Source organism: Mauremys reevesii, linkage group 13 (genome assembly GCF_016161935.1).
Source record: "Mauremys reevesii isolate NIE-2019 linkage group 13, ASM1616193v1, whole genome shotgun sequence".
Taxonomy (NCBI): Eukaryota; Metazoa; Chordata; order Testudines; family Geoemydidae; genus Mauremys; species Mauremys reevesii.
The window spans coordinates 19,762,640-19,773,699 of record NC_052635.1 but is presented as its reverse complement, the minus strand read 5'-3'; positions in this window follow the sequence as shown (position 1 = coordinate 19,773,699).

Here is an 11,060-nt window from a genome sequence, read left to right as displayed (position 1 = left end):
CCTCCATCGGGGTATGCCAGGTACAATTCTGCTGCCCTTGGTTCATACAACAAGGATAACAACCCTTTATTACTCCTGCCCTAACCCTAACCCTAACCCTAAAACTATATAAGGCAGGGAGTGACATCACTCCCCACACAAGAGGAATCCTGGAAACACATGAGGAACAAAGATTGAACTGGGGGAAGTGCTGGACCCAGGTTAAAGGGATTTCTAGCCTGTGTATGGAAACCTGGGAAACCCAAGCTGCAAAGCAAATGCAGCTTGTGCCTTGAGAATAAGCAAGCCTGCTTGTATCATCAGCCAGGGTGAGAATTTGCTAATTAATACCCTATCTTTCTATTGCCTTAGGCTTAGTTTGCATTTTTGTTTATTTACTAGGTAATCTACTTTGATCTGTTTGCTATCACTTATAATCACTTTACATCTATCTTTTTGTAGTTAATAAACTTATCTTATGCTTTTGCTTTATCTAAACCAGTGTGTTTGAATGAAATGCTTGGAAATCTTAGCTTAAGGGGCAAAGGCTGTTGCATTTCCTCTCCACATTGAGGGAGTGGCGAACTCTATGAGTATCAGAGGGGTAGCCATCTTAGTCTGGATCTGTAAAAGCAGCAAAGAATCCTGTGGCACCTTATAGACTAACAGACGTTTTGGAGCATAAGCTTTCGTGGGTGAATACCCACTTCGTCGGATGCAAGTAGTGGAAATTTCCAGGGGCAGGTATATATATGCAAGCAAGAAGCAAGCTAGAGATAACAAGGTTAGTTCAATCAGGGAGGATGAGGCCCTGTTCTAGCAGTTGAGGTGTGAAAACCAAGGGAGGAGAAACTGGTTCTGTAGTTGGCAAGCCATTCACAGGCCTTGTCTACACTACAAGACTATTTCGAATCTACTTAAGTCGAATTTGTGGATTCGACCTTATGAAGTCGAATTTGTGTATCCACACTAAATACACTAATTCAAACTTCTGAGTCCACATTAACGGGGCCGGCGTCGACTTTCGAAGCGGTGCACTGTGGGAAGCTATCCCACAGTTCCCGCAGTCCCCGCTGCCCATTGGAATGCTGGGTAGAGCTCGCAATGCCTGCTGGGTGAAAAAATGTGTCGAGGGCGGTTTTGGGATACTGTCTTCATTGAACCGTCAATCACGCCCTCCCTCCCTGAAAGCGCCGGCGGGAAATCTGATCGCGCCCTTCTCTGGTCAGTTACAGCGCAGACGCCACAGCACTGTGAGCATGGAGCCCGCTGCGATCATCGCTGCACTTATGGCCATTGTCAACTCCTCGCACCTTATCGTCCACCTCTTCCACAGTCAGATGCTGAGAAATCGGGCGAGGAGGCTCCGGCAGCACGGTGAGGAGAGTGGCGCAGACCTCTCAGAAAGCAGGGTACGCCACGCCGTGGAGATCATGGTGGCAATGGGTCAAGTTCATGGTGTGGAATGGCGATTCTGGGCCCGGGAAACAAGCACGGACTGGTGGGACCGCATAGTGCTGCAGGTCTGGGATGAAACAGAGTGGCTGCGAAACTTCAGGATGCGTAAGGGCACTTTCCTTGAACTGTGTGACTTGCTGTCCCCTGCCCTGAAGCGCCAGGACACACGGATGCAAGCAGCCCTGAGTGTGCAGAAGCGAGTGGCCATAGCCCTCTGGAAACTTGCCACGCCAGACAGCTACCGGTCAGTAGCGAACCACTTTGGCGTGGGCAAATCTACTGTGGGGGTTGCTGTGATTCAAGTAGCCCACGCAATCGTTGAGCAACTGCTCTCAAAGGTAGTGACTCTCGGAAACGTCCAGGTCATCATAGATGGCTTCGTCGCGATGGGATTCCCAAACTGCGGTGGGGCTATAGATGGGACTCACATCCCTATCCTGGCACCAGCCCACCAGGCCAGCGAGTACATTAACCGAAAGGGCTACTTTTCAATGGTGCTTCAAGCACTGGTGGACCATAGGGGACGTTTTACCAACATCTTCGTCGGGTGGGCGGGCAAGGTTCATGACGCGCGTGTGTTCAGGAACTCTGGTCTCTTCAAACGCCTCCAGGCAGGTACTTTCTTCCCGGACCACAAAATAACGGTTGGGGATGTGCAGATGCCTACAGTGATCCTCGGGGACCCGGCCTACCCGCTAATGCCCTGGCTCATGAAGCCCTATACAGGCGCCTTGGACAGTGAGAAGGAACTCTTCAACTACCGGCTGAGCAAGTGCAGAATGGTCGTGGAGTGTGCTTTCGGACGTCTCAAGGGGAGATGGCGGAGCTTACTGACTCGCTCGGACATCAGCGAAAGAATATCCCGTAGTTATTGCTGCTTGCTGTGTGCTCCACAATCTGTGTGAGAGCAAGGGCGAGACCTTTTTGGCCGGATGGGAGGTTGAGGCAAATCGCCTGGCTGCTGTTTACGATCAGCCAGACACCCGTGCCGAGAGAATATCCCAGCGGGAAGCGCTGTGCATCCGGGAGGCTTTGAAAGCTACTTTCCTCGCAGAGAAGGGTAACCTGTGACTGTCCACTTGATTTTAAGAGAGCCTGATCATGGGCCTGTGTCTGTATGTGTCGAGTTAGATCTGAGCTCACAAATCCGGTTCTCCAAGTTTCCCCCACTTCCAAAGCACGTTTTAAAACTAATGAAATGTAACAGTAATTAATAATAAATCTTTCGTTGACTTTGCATTTCTGTTCCTGGGTTGAAACATGGAAGCATACTGTGCTGGGTTCAGTGTGCACTGATGTACAGACCGCTTGTCCAATACAGGACGGACAGCCTCCTGCTCCTACATAGGTCTGTGGGGTGGGGGACGGTTTACAGTGATTGTGCATGTATGGGTGGGTTTGCAGGAATGGGTGGGTTTGCAGGAAGGGGCGAGGGGTGCCGTCTTTGGATAGGGGTTTGCATGATGGCTGTGGGCTGTGGGTTTGGGCGTTGGAAGGGTGAGGGTGGGGGACGGGTGAGTATCTGTCCCTGGATGAGGGCTCTTTTTGGGGCTCAGGGCAGCGGAGAGGCTCGTGGCTATGGTCGAAGTGCATGGTAAGGGAAGCCTGCCTTTACATTCGGGGATGGCAGGCGCCAGGACCCTGGACAAGCATACACATCAACGAATGACCCGGGGCAGCATACACCACACAGACTGACCCTGGTGCCTAGTGACTGCAGTCTGTGTGTGCCCTGCAGTTGACCCTGCCCCCAAGTCTGTACCCTGGTAATGTGGGCTATGCACTGCAATTAAAAATCCCCCCCCCCACACACAAAGTCTTCTGACACGAGAAACGTGACGGAAACAGAGAGTAACAGCAAACCGCTTTTAATAATGTTATACACAGTGGGGGGTTGAAACTTGGATTTGGGACTGGGTGATCCTGTAAGGGAAGAACTTCTACAAATTTAGAGCGCGAGGTGTCTTGTACATTAGCGCTCTGCTGCGGTGCAGTGACAGTTCTCACGGCCCCTACCGCCCCTCCTTCTTGTAACTTTGGGTGAGGGGGGGACAGGACTTCTTGGCGTTGGAGGGCGGTTGCAGATGCAGTGCAGGGGGGCTCTCTCCTCCTGCCTGCGGTCCTGCAGAACATCTACAAGGCGCCGGAGCGTGTCCGTTTGCTCCCTCATTAGACCAAGCAGCGTTTGAGTCGCCTGCTGGTCTTCCTGCCGCCACCTATCCTCCCGTTCGCTGTGTGCGATGCTGCTGACACAGGGTCTCCTCCACTGTCTCTGCTCTGCCGCCTCGGCTGTGGAGCAGGCCATCAGTTCCGCGAACATGTCATCCCTAGTCTTTTCTTTCGCCTAATGTTAGCCAGCCTCTGCAGGTGGATGACGGGCAGTCCGGGAAAGAGCCGAAGCTGTGTGATGGGAAAAAGTAAGTGATTTCCTTGAACAGATACATGTTTGCGAACAGTGAACACAGTCTAGTCAGTTTCTGTGAACAAGACCATACAGGGCACCTAGTCTCACGAGATCTCAGGACAAGTTCGAGATTTCGGAATACGCTTTCAGTGGTTGCGGTCTTGCACAGGAGGCGCCAGCGGGAGGGACAGCTGAATCCGTCTAGCAGCCAGTCCTGGTAAGCCTTACAGTAGAGTCTGCTTAACAGTTAATGGATAGCTGTGCCCTCCCGCTAAAGGCAATCTGGAAAGCATAAAGTCTGAGCCTTTTCCAGCCCCTCCCGGCAGTGCACGGGAAAGATCACTGTATGCTTTTCCTCTGTGGCCTCCAACACGTGGCTGTTAAGCGAGGGTCATTCTTATGCAAAGTAAAAGTCTACCATTCACAATAGTAACAGTACACTAATTGCCCTAATTAGATGCAGCATTTCCAGAACGACATTACCCTGAGGCGTGTCACTCGGAGTCAGAGGCCTTGTCTACACTACAAGACTATTTCGAATCAACTTAGTTCGAATTTGTGGATTCGACCTTATGAAGTCGAATTTGTGTATCCATACTAAATACACTAATTCGAATTTCTGAGTCCACATTCACGGGGCCAGCGTCGACTTTGGAAGCGGTGCACTGTGGGAAGCTATCCCACAGTTCCCGCAGTCCCCGCTGCCCATTGGAATGCTGGGTAGAGCCCCCAATGCCTGCTGGGGGGAGAAATGTGTCGAGGGTGGTTTTGGGTAAGTGTTGTCATTGAACTGTCAATCACAAACTCCCTCCCTCCCTCCTTGAAAGTGGCTGCGGGCAATATGTTCGTGCACTTTTCTCGTCAGTGACAGCGCGGACGCCACAGCACTGCAAGCATGGAGCCCGCTGCGATCATCGCCGTTTTCTCCTCCTCGCACTTTATCGTCCACCTCTTCCACAGTCAGCTGCTGAGAAATTGGGCTACTTTTCAATGGTGCTGCAAGCACTGGGGGACCATAGGGGACGTTTTACAAACATCAACGTCGGGTGGCCGGGCAAGGTTCATGATGCCTGTGTTTTCAGGAACTGTGGGCTGCTCAGATGCCTGCAGGAAGGTAGTTTCTTACCGGACCACGAAATAACTGTTGTGGATGTGCAGATGCCTATAGTCATCCTCGGGGACCCAGCCTACCCGCTAATGCACTTGCTCATGAAGCCCTATACATGCGCCTGGGTCAGCGACAAGGAACTCTTCAAATACCAGCGAGCAGCGTGACCTGTGACTGTTCAGTTTCTTTACAGAGAAGCTGAACCTGCCCCTGTTTCTTTACCCAGTTACTGTTGACTCTCCTCTTCGGTTACATACCCCGTTCACCCCGTTACCCCCACTTCCAGCACACGTGTAAAAATAAAATACATGTCCCATTATATTACTTAACAAAGGTTTCTTTATTCATGACTTTTCGTGAAAGGGTTGAAACTGGGACGCAGGCTGTGCTGGGTAGGGTGTGCGGTGATGTAAAGACCGCCTCTAAACTCAAGGAATGACAGGCTCCTGCTCCTAGAGCGGTCCGCAGTGCCGGAATGCTTCTTTCAACGGAGCCAGCCATTCCTCTTTATGGAATTCTGTGTGCGGGCGGATATGTGACCTTGTGGTGGAGGAGGACAAGGACCGCTGTATAAGATCTGTAACCGCCCTCCCCTGCTGCAAAGTCACATCTCCCCCGCCCACACAGATCCTGGAAACCACCTCCAAAAACCGACCAGGGTGCCTACTGACTGCATCGTGTGTGTGACCCGCTGCTGATCCTGCCCCCGTGTCTGTACCCTGGGAAAGGTGACTGTCCTATGCAATTAACCACCCCCTTCCCCACGCCCCCCATTCAAACACAGTCTTCTTTGAAAAAACAGAACGGAAACAGTAATTAACAGCAAAGCATTTTTATTAATTAAGTAGACAGTTAGGGGATGGGACTGGGATTGGGACTACTGTGAGTGTGGAAGCGAAGGACTTCGGCAAAGGTAGGGTATGAGAGCTTTTGGGTACTTGAGCACTGTGCTGTGGTGCAGTGACAGTATTCACGTCCCCGGCCGCCCCTCCTCCTGATTACTTTCATTGAGGGGGGTATGGGACTTTGTGGCAGGGGAGTGCAGTTGCAGATACACTGCAGGGTGTCTCTGTCCTCCTGCGGTCCTGCAGAACATCCACAAGGCGCCTGAGCGTGTCCGTTTGCTCCCTCACTAGTCAAAGCATCGTTTCAGTCGCCTGCTTGTCTTCCTCACGCCACCTCTCCTCCCGTTCGCTGTGTGAGCGCTGGCACAGAGAGACGGTCTCCCTCCACTGGCTCTGCTGGTCCGCCTCTGCTAGGTAGCAGCCCATACGTTCCTCGAACATCTTGTCCCTTGTCTTTTTCTTTCGCCGCCTAATCTTTGCCAGCCTCTGCGAGGGGGATGCTGTGGCAGGTCTGGAGACAGTGGAAGCTATGAGATGGGAAACAGGGAGTGAATTCCTTGCAAAGATACATTTTGGCGAACAATTAACTGAGTCTAGGCTTTCTCTGTGAATTCTGGGTTGAGACCCCTGTGCCTGCTGGGGCACAAATCATTTTCGCGGTGGAGTCTGGGTAAATGTCGCCAGTCATTCCTTCCTCCGGGAAAGCAACGGCAGACAATCATTTCAAGCCCGTTTTCCCAGAATTGCCCTGGCATACGCCATAGCGTGGCAACCATGAACACTATTTTGCCTTTTGTGTATGTCACCGTATGTGTACTAGATGCCGCTGACAGAGGCGGGCCAGCAGCGCTACACAGCAGCATGCTTTTGCTTTTGCATGACAGCAGAGATGGTTACCAGCCATATTGTACCATCAACCATACCATAAATTGGTAATAAGATGGGCATGGTTACCTGTCCTTTTGTACTGCAACATTTGCTGCTGTCATAAGTGCCCCTGGCCGAGCAGCCAGGGGCGCAAAAGCAAAAACTGGGAATGACTCCCTGAGTCAATCCCTCCTTTTTGGTATCTAAAAATAGAATCAGTCCTGCCTAGATTATGGCCAAGTGTACTAGAGAACCACTGTATCATAGAACCAGAGAGCACAGCTGCTCTGTGTCCGATCCTGCATAAATTATGAGCTGTATGCTATTCACAGGGGGTGCTCCTGCAACAACACCACCTGTTCATTCCGTTCTTACCCCAGCCTTCCTGGGCTACCATACCATTGTCCCCCCACTTGTGTGATGAAGTAATAAAGAATGCAGGAATAAGACACAGTGACTTGTTTGTGAGAAATGACTGGAAGGAAGCCTCCAGCTGCAATGATAGTCCAGGCAGGACATTAAGGACTGTGGGTGAAGGAGCCCATCATCCCTCTGTTAGTCCAGGGGCAATTGAATCTTTTATTTACAATGAAGGGTGGGGGCTGATGGAGCTCAGCCCCCTGTTGCAATGATGAGGACGGTTACCAGCCATATTGTACCATCAGCCATCAAAAATTAGGGCCAGGCGCCCTTGATCGACCTTACTGATACTAGTCGGCATGGTTACCAGCCCTTTTGCACTGCCCCATGTGCCAATAGGCTGATGATGAGGATGGATTTCCATCTTATTGAACCATCAGCCACCCATGGCGGGGGGGGAGCAAGGATGTTGGTGTTGAGTGCTGCACCATCGCGTCTATCTGCAGTATTCAGTAAAGATACGGTGACATGTAAAAGACTCAACAGAGGATTGTTTTCACTTCTGGTGGTGGGTGTGGTGTGTGCGCAAATTGCCGAACTATGCCCTGACCCACCGCAGACACTGTGTTTGACCCTAGAAGCATTTGGAGCTCATCCAAGAATGCAAATACTTTTCGGAGACAGCAGGAACTGTGGGATACCTTGCGTCCTCATTCCCCCCTCCCTCCATGAGCGTCCATTATATTCTTTGGCTTTCCATTACGCTCGTCACGCAGCTGCGTGCTGAGTCTGTGCTATGCCGTGTGTCCGTAGATTTTTTAAAAATACTTTGGACCAGGCGTAACATTACAGTAATTACCCTAATTAGATGCAGGAGTCTCCGAGCGAGATCACCCTGAGGAGGGTCACTGACGGAGATATAGAGCGCATGCTGCGTGAAAGCTCGCACGAACCAGGGCCCGATGCAGCCGTGCTCGGGGAGGCAATGCTCCCTGAGTACCTCATGAAAGCCTGGCGTGGAAAACTGTGCTACCACGGAGCACCCAATAAGGCAGCTCTCCCCAGGAACCTCCTGCGGAGGCTTTTCGATTACCTCCAGGAGAGCTTCGTGGAGATCTCCCAGGAGGATTTCTGTTCTATCCCCATATATAGAGAGACCTCCTTTTCACATACTTCAGATTCCTGTTATATTAAGAATAAATGTTTACATGTTTAAAGCACTTACCGACTGCTCCTTCCCCTGATTCAGGGTCCGGGTTAACGGCCGGGGAGGGTTGGTAGGGGATCTCCGTGACGGTGATGAAGAGATCCTGGCTGTCGGGGAAACCAGCGTTGTAAGCGCTGTCGCCTGCCTCGTCCTCCACAAACCCTTCCTCATCTTCCCCGTCCGTGAACATCGCCGAGGAACTGGCCGTCGACACTGTCCCATCGTCAGAGTCCATGGTCACTGGTGGGGCAGTGGTGGCAGGCTCCGTAGCATCCGTTTGCCGCTTTGATTTTCCGGTAGCCTTGTCTGGGGTCCTTGATTTTCAAGCGGCGCTGCGTTGCATCCTGACTGTATCCTCTGTCTCTCATGGCTTTGGAGACCTTCTCGTAGGTCTTCGCATTCCCTGTTTTGGAGCGCAGCTCCGAAAGCACAGACTCCTCGCCCCACACACCGATCAGATCGAAGAGTTCCCAGTCAGTCTATGCTGGGTCCCTCTTTCCATTCAGAGATTACATGAACTCCTCTGCTGGAGAGCTCTGCAGCGTTGCAGGTGCTGCGGAGCTCTCCCCGATGTCCAGCCAGGACGTCAGATTCAAAGTGCCCAGACAGGAAAATGAATTCAAATTTTCCCGGGTCATTTCCTGTCTGGCTGGTCAGAGAATCAAAGCTCGGACTGCTGTCCAGAGCGTCAACAGAGTGGTGCACTGTGGGATAGCTCCCGGAGCTACTAAGTTCGATTAGCATCCATACCTAGCCTAATTCGAGCTAGCCATGTCGAATTTAGCGTTACTCCACCTGCCGGGGTGGAGTACCAAATTCGAACTAAAGAGCCCTCTAGTTCGAATTAAATGGCTTCCTGGTGTGGACGGTTGAGCGGTTAGTTCGAATTAACGCTGCTAAATTCGAATTAAAGTCCTAGTGTAGACCAGGCCAGAGAGAGCGGATGCTAAGAGAAGCCCTGCACAGACCAGGACCATATGCTGCCATGCTTGTGGAGGCGATGATCCCCCTTTACATTAGGATGGCCTGGCGCGGAAGAGTGTGCTTCCACGGAGCACCCAATAAGGCACCTCTCCCCAGGAACCTCCTGCTGAGGCTTTTCGAGCTGCTCTCTGAGAGCTTTTTTGAACTGTCCCAAGAGGATTATTGCTCTATTCCTATATGTGTGGACCTACTTTTTGTATAGTTTGAGATTTAAAAGTTTTTATATAGTATTTCTATTTTTTTATATACCTGTTTCTTAAAAAATAAATGTTTCCCTGTTTGTAGCACTTACCGCCTGATCCTTCCCCTGATTCTGAGTCCGGATTAACGGGTGGGGACGGTTGGTAGGGGATCTCTGTGAGGGTGATGAAGAGATCCTGGCTGTCAGGGAAAGCGGGAGTGGGTTCGCTGTCGCCTGCGCCGTCCTCCAAAGACCATTCCTCATCTTCCCCATCGGCAAACATCAAGGAGGAACTGTCCCGGTACACTATTCCGTCCTCGGAGTCCACCGTCACTGGTGGGGCAGTGGTGGCAGACCCACCTAGAATGGCATGCAGTGCCTCGTAGAAGCGGCATGTCTGGGGCTTGGCTCCGGAGCGTCCGTTTGCCGCTCTGACTTTTTGATACCCTTGTCTTAGGTCCTTGACTTTCACGCGGCACTGCATCGCATCCCGGCTGTATCCTTTGTCTTTCATGGCTTTCGAGACCTTCTCGAAGGTCTTTGCATTCCGCTTGCTGGAGCGCAGCTCTGAGAGCACAGACTCCTCGCCCCACACAACGATCAGATCCATGACTTCACGGTCAGTCCATGCTGGGGACCTCTTTCTATTCTGGGATTGCCCGGACTCCTCTGCTGGAGAGCTCTGCAGTGTGGGATCATTGTCCAGGATGGGTTGTAGATCCCTGATGATGCGTTGGAGGGGTTTGAGCTGGGGACTGTATGTGATGGCCAGTGGAGTCCTGTTGGAAAACATCAAAAAAGAGCTCTCCAACCTGGAAACTCTCATTAATAACCAAACTTCCATACAAACGGACTTCACTAAAATAAGACAGGAGATCTACATTACTCACTTCACCTTTCTACAAAGGAAAAAGGACTGTAAGCTGTCTAAACTCCTACCTGCCACATGGGGCCACAACCGTGGTACCCCTAACCCACCCAGCAATATCGTCAATCTATCCAACCACACACTCAGCCCAGAAGAAAAGTCTGTCCTATCTCGGGGACTCTCTTTCTGCCCTGCCACCCCCACCAACATGATACAGTTCTGCAGCAATCTGGAAGCCTACTTTCGCCATCTCCGACTCAAAGAATACTTTCAGGACAACACTGAACAGCGCACTGATACACAGTTACCCTCCCACCAACAGCACAAGAAGAAGAACTCCACATGGACTCCTCCTGAGGGTCGAAATGACAGTCTGGACCTATACATTGAATACTTCCGCCGACGTGCACAGGCAGAAATTGTGGAAAAACAACATCACTTGCCTCATAACCTAAGTCGTGCAGAACGCAATGCCATCCACAGCCTCAGAAACCATCCTGACATTATAATCAAAGAGGCTGATAAAGGAGGTGCTGTTGTCATCATGAACAGGTCTGACTACCAAAAGGAGGCTGCCAGACAACTCTCCAATACCAAATTCTACAGGCCACTTCCCTCAGATCCCACTGAGGAATACACTAAGAAACTGCACCATCTACTCAGGGTACTCCCTCCACTAACACCGGAACAAATCAACATACCCTTAGAGCCCCAACCAGGGTTATTCTATCTACTACCCAAGATCCACAAACGTGGAAATCCTGGACACCCCATCATCTTGGGCATTGGCACTCTCACT